The sequence below is a fragment of the Arachis ipaensis genome, chromosome B09, assembly GCF_000816755.2.
Source record: "Arachis ipaensis cultivar K30076 chromosome B09, Araip1.1, whole genome shotgun sequence".
Lineage (NCBI taxonomy): Eukaryota > Viridiplantae > Streptophyta > Magnoliopsida > Fabales > Fabaceae > Arachis > Arachis ipaensis.
In genome coordinates, this window is record NC_029793.2 from 69,281,419 (window position 1) to 69,287,764 (window position 6,346).

At 40.6% G+C, this 6,346-nt stretch overlaps 1 long non-coding RNA gene across 1 annotated transcript; it reads right to left on the bottom strand.

The window, feature by feature from the left end:
* LOC110266270 lies at nucleotides 504-1,257 on the bottom strand. Its single transcript, XR_002353421.1, has 3 exons — nucleotides 900-1,257; nucleotides 735-828; nucleotides 504-623 (listed from the first exon to the last, which is right to left on the bottom strand). It is a non-coding gene; the product is annotated as an uncharacterized LOC110266270 (long non-coding RNA).

The following is a 6,346-nucleotide window of genomic DNA, read 5'->3' on the forward strand; positions in this document are numbered from 1 at the left end:
ACCGATTCTCATTCCTTTTTAACAGCCCAAAACCAGAAATCAATTCAAAAGCAAGCTAAATCCAACAGTCACCTCAGTGGCATATCTCAAGGAAACTATTTCAGAAATCAACTCAATATCAATCAATTTAACTCATTTCCAAAGCTTTAAAGAATCGGTTAAGCAACAAATCATTTATCAAAACCAAATCAGTGAAAGCAAACCAGGCTGAATTTCAAAGAGTATTATATCTTTCACATCATCAAAACAATTGACTCAATTCAAACCAATCCTCAACGGATTAAACTCAGATTTCAAATATTTAAAGAATCAGCTTCAAAACATTACATTTCACAAAGCCGCACAACAACTCAGCCAAACCAACATCCATAAACATTCGAGTCAATCAAATAATACATAAGGCCGATACAATCACCAAATACACATTTTCTCACATCAGTATCCATATGTAATAATTCCAACTTATAGAAATATAGTTTTTGGAAAGCGCCCCTACCTCAAAACGCAATTCCATAGCCCAAACGCGTCACATAATCCTTTCTGCCTTGACCCGAGGTCAACAATCAAAATCCCGACAGCCAAAACCTCGGTTCCAAGCCACTTTCGCAACGGTCTCAACAACTCTAATCGCAACATACAACAATCGAAACTCAATCGTATAGCAATTAACGTCACAAATCTCAGCGTATGATAACAGAACAGTAACAAAAGGGCTTTCAAATCAAAACGCTTACCGAACCGAAGAAAGAACGGCTGAACCGAAACAGCGGCGGTCTCCGAACCGGTTCGGCGGCAACCCGGCAGTCAGCCCCAAGCAGCAGCGGCGATCTGAACCACACGCAGCGACAATGAAGTTCCAGGAAACTCAACAGAAGGGAAACTCAACTTAAAAGCCTTACCGGCAGTGGAGCTTGGTGGCGGCAGCGGCGTTCCCGGCGGTTGAGGCTCGGCTAGAAGCTTCGGCAGCGGCGGATCTGAACCCTCTCCTGACTGCGGTTCAACTAACCATCACCAGCAACGGCGAGCTCAGATGGTGGCAGTGGCTATGGCCGTTCCGACGGAGGCGGTGGTGTCCACGACGACGGCGCAGCTGTGGCGCTGGTACTTCCCAGCTCGTCGAGGCTCAGGCCCGGTCTCTCCTTTCATCTGGACTCGACGGCGACACGGGCTTCAGGGAATGGTGACGGTTTCCCCTGCGGCGGTGAGGACACAGCTGGCTTTGAGACTTCCGCTCCATCTTCACGTCTGTCTCTGGCAGTGGACTGAGCGGCAACGACACGGCTCCATAGGACGGCGACGCTCCTCCTCGCACGATTCTGGCAGCGGCTCGCTGATAGACTGAATGACGGTGGCACCGAGACAGTGACGTGGCGGCGAGCAAGGCGCAGGTCCATCTCTCCCTGTCTCGCGAGCTCTCTCTTCTCGTTCAGAGCTCCCCTCCCCTCAGTCAGCGACGGCGGCGACGGTGGCAGTGGCACCCACCGCGCCGCCTCCCTCTTCTCCCCTCTATTTCGTTTTTCTTTTGCTTCTATTCCTTTCTTTCATGAAGAAAGAACAAAAGGAAACTGTGCGTGCTATGGCTGCTGGGCTCAGGGGGAAAAGGGGTAGCTAGGTTAGGGTTTAGGCAAAATTAGGTTTAGGGCTAATTTGGTAATTTCAAATAAAATTGGATATAATATAATAATTGAAACTCAAATTAAATCCAACACTAGTTGTATATAGAAAATACTATTTGCTCATCAATTTCACAAATTATTTTCAATAAAATGCCCAAATCCAAAAATTAGAAATAATATACTTAATTTCTTCATTTTTCCAAAATAGCAGTAATAATATTTAAATATTACTTATCTAATCCAAATCTTATAAAATCCTTATTATTTTATAACTATCAACCTTATACTTTAAATATAGAAAATAATCCAATAATTATAAAATTGGATAATAATCATAACTTATCTCAAATCCAATAAATCAAAACTTGCCTTAATTATCTTTAATAAAATAATCTCTGAAATTAAGGCTATAAATAACTGTAGGATTTGAGACTTGATCATAATAAGACTTTTCAAAGATTCTGGGTCTTACAATACGTATAAGAAAAGAATTAATTTCAAATACAATGATTAACGCTCGTCTTATGAATCTATTCAAAACATTAATAATTAATTATCCAAAAATTCAAAGTTCACTTCTTTAGTTAAAAGAATTTCAAAATTCAGTTAATAAATCATATCATAATCAATTTCAGCCTCTGGCCCAACGTATAATCAAATCTCATAATGGCTTCTAGCCCAAATCAAATCAACTTGGCCTCCGGCCCAACTCAAATGAAATCACCATCAATACTTAGTCTCAAAACAGAATCAATTATCGGCATCAAATGGTAAAGGGAATTCACTCAGAGAATAAATTCAGCCAGTGCCACATCAGGAACAACTCTCAGCATAACCACTGCCAGCATAAAGGATCTTTCAGTAGTTTAAGCATAGACAAAACAATACAAGAAATACACAAACAGAGAGGACAGTTAAGGTAATTAGTTCAATTAGTATATAGGTACAATTATGCAATTAGGCAAGCCAAATACAAGATGCACACCTAAACAATACACACAAATGTAAATAATGCATGCCTGTCCTATGGCCAATGAGCTCATCTGTCAGTTATATAGCCAAATCTGACATGTCTGGTAGCTAACCCTAGACAGTTCCAACGTGCGCACATCTACCAAGAGGAATTTTACATCTCCAAGGAGGAACGTTTGGAAGGTATAAGTATCCGCCCATATCTTGCGACGAAGGGTCAACAGAATCTGAAATCTCAACTTGGAGCAGGTGGAGCCAACCCACTGCATATAACTATGGAAATTCGTGACTCAGATAAAGTTTTAAATCACATATCATTCTTAACTAGGTACAAGTGGGGGGCGAACCACTACATCTACCCCAGGAGACTCAAATCATAACCCAGAGTAAGTGGAATCACACCACTGCATCTATGATAGAGGAAAATTGTCGGTAAAGAATTTCTCAATGAAATCTCGTTGCAAGTATAATTCTAAACCAACAAACAATCCTCAATCAAATTTTAATTAGGTTGTCACAAGTTCAACCCCAATAAAAATAACCGAGAGTATTAATTCCGGGTCGTTCTCCCTAGGAATTACAATAAAGTGCTTTATTATTGGCTATGAAGGAATGTTTTGGGGTTTTTGTAATAAGGAACAAGAAATGTAAATAGAAAAAGAAATAAGCTAATAACTAAGAAAGCTCTTGACAAGGAATGAGAACTAGAAATCCTATCCTCATTATCGTCCTCAATTGTGACAAGAATTGTGTATTGCTCCTGCTTAGTTAACCTTTAACTATGAAGGAAAGTCATGTGGATGGAATTGGCTCTTGTCCACAAGTCCTAGTCAAATCATATTGAAAGACTAGTGATAAACCACTATTTTATGGTTTATATTGTGCTTAATTGTATGGTTTTATCAATTCTTTACCCACTTATTCATATGATTGGCATGCATTTATATTTCCTTCCTAAAATTATTACATGATTGAATATTTGCTTCCTAAAGACTTTTAATTATGTATTTTAATTCTCCTTCATTCCATTAGATGTCGTGATCTGTGTGTTAAGTGTTTCAGGCTTTATAGGACAGGAATGACTTGGAGATTGGAAAGAAAGCTTGCAAAAATGGAAGGAACACAAGAAATTGAGGAGATGACCAGCGAGAAGTGACGCGGACACATGGCTCACGCGACCGCGCGAATTGGAACTGCACAAGACGCGGAGGCGTGGACGACGCGCACGCATGGCAAGTTAAAACGCCGAATGACGCGTCCGCATGAATGGCGATCGCGTGACATGCACGATCTGCAGAATCTGCAGAATTCGCTGGGGTGATTTTGGGCCCTGTTTTGACCCAATTTTCGGCCCAGAAAAGCAGACTAGAGCCAAGGAACATGCAGAAATGAAAACAACAATTCATTCCATACAATTCCCAGTTTTAGATCTAGTTTTTACTCCTTCTCTAGGTTTTCTCTCTATAGATTCATAGTTCTTAGGATTTGATTTTTATTGTTTTTCGCATTGGAATATTGAGAAGAGTTATTACCTCAGCAAGACTTCGTCATTCTAGTTTGTTTTCTTTACCTGTCTTTTACTCTTCCATGTCCTTTGTTTATTTAGAATTATTATTGAATTATTTTTAGAGTTTATTAATACAAGAACTATTTTTATTTTTAATTGATCCCTTTGATTATTGTTTATCATGTCTTTCTATATTTCCCTTTCCTATGTTATGAATTCTATATTCACAATGAGCGAGTAGTTCCATAACTTGGATGGGAGTTGATTGAAAGGAAGACCTTGAGTTGGAATGCTTAAAAGAAAAATTGTAATTGGGTTTATTGTTGGTTGGGAGACGACCTGGGATTCATACTCCCAGTATTTTAATTTTAAATTTTGTGACAACCCTTCTAAATTGATAAGCGGATTTCTGGTTGGTTAAGAACTGTACTTACAACGCATCTCTTATAATAAATTCTTAACTCGCCAATTTCCGCCACGTCAATTTTTGGCGCCGTTGCTGGGGAGTTGCAATAGAGTGCTAAAGTTTTTAATTGGAATTTATTTATTTGCATTTTATTTTATTTTGCTACTATGAGCTGCATGTTTCTTTCGTTAGATGACGCGTTCACTTCCTGATCCAAGCTTGCCAGTATTCGATCCTGAGATTGAAAGAACTATTTCACGAATAAGGCAAGCTCGGCGTCGGTTAGTCCTCTCTGAGGGCGGATCTGAAATGTCACTTGAGGAGGAAACAGGCTCCCTTTCTGCTGATTTGCTTGATTTACGTTCAGGTGACATGGTAGCAGCTCGGAGAATTACTATCCAGGAGGCTGGAGCCTCTGATTTTTCAATGCAACCGTTTCAAGCGCATCACCTAGCGGTGGCTACAGACTTTGAAATAAAAATAACACTGCTCAATTTGATGCCCAAGTTTCATGGCTTACCTGCTCAAGAGCCTATCAAACACCTTAGAGACTTCCAAGTAGCCTGTTCTACTGTCAGGCATGATGGTGCAGATGAAACTTCAATTTTGTTAAAAGCCTTCCCATTCTCTCTTGAGGGAATGGCGAGAGAGTGGTACTACACTCAACCCGCAGCAACTATATCCGACTGGAATATACTTAGAAGAGAATTTTTGGAAAAATTCTTTCCAGCTGAAGTTACTGATAAACTGAGGAAAGACATTTCCTTGCTTGTTCAGGATGAGTCCGAGACTCTCTATGAATACTGGAAGCGCTTCAACAACCTTCTGGAAGCATGCCCCCACCATATGATTGACAAGATAGTGTTGCTCGGCTATGTCACACAGGGCATGAGGCCGCAAGATAAGACCACATTGGAAAGTGCTAGCAATGGGTCTATAAAGAAGTACATGACCACTGATGAGGCATGGCAATTGATCAGCGACTTAGCTGAATCTACTCGAAATCACAGGCAGAAACAAGGCCATTCAAAAGCTATTGCAGAAGTATCCTCTAGCAGAGAGACTACTGTTCTAACTCAGAGTATTTGTGAAATGACCAACTTACTGAAGTAGATGCAATTGAATCAACAACAAAGTCAGCAAGCTTAACCTTCTCCACCACAATAAAGCCAACAGTTAGTCCCACAGAGAGTTTGCAGAATCTGTGCTGATTATAGCCATTATACTGATGAATGTCCGCAGCTCCAGCAGGAGGACAACACCGTGGCAGCCACTCATAACTTCTATGACCGTCCCAACCAAGGGTATAATGAATGTGGCAGTTACAGCCATGGATGGCAGGACAATTCTAACTAAAATTGGAGAGATAATTCTAACCAGAATTGGAGGGACAACAATAATAGAGGAGGCAGAGATAATCAGGGAAATCAGAGGTGGAATAATAACAACAACAGGCAGCAGAATCAGAACCAGCCTTACAGAGCACCTCACCTGAGGCAATCCCAAGGACCACAGAATAACCAACAACAGACCTCTCAGATCACTTACCCTTCTTCATCTGCTAATGATGAGTTACTACAATCTATTGATCGGAGACAACAGGCCATGGAAAATAACCTTAATTCTACTCTAAATGGTCTGAAGTCTACCTTACAAGCCCTTATCTCACAGATTGGATCAATGAATAAATCCAATAACCAGCCTTTGAGCTCTAGTTGAATCCCCTCTCAGCCATTACCCAATCCAAAGGGTGGCATCAATGCCATCACCCTAAGGTTTGGAACCACACTGCAGGAGAGGAATCAAGAGGATCCAAACCCACTAGAACACGCCTCAGCTGAAGAG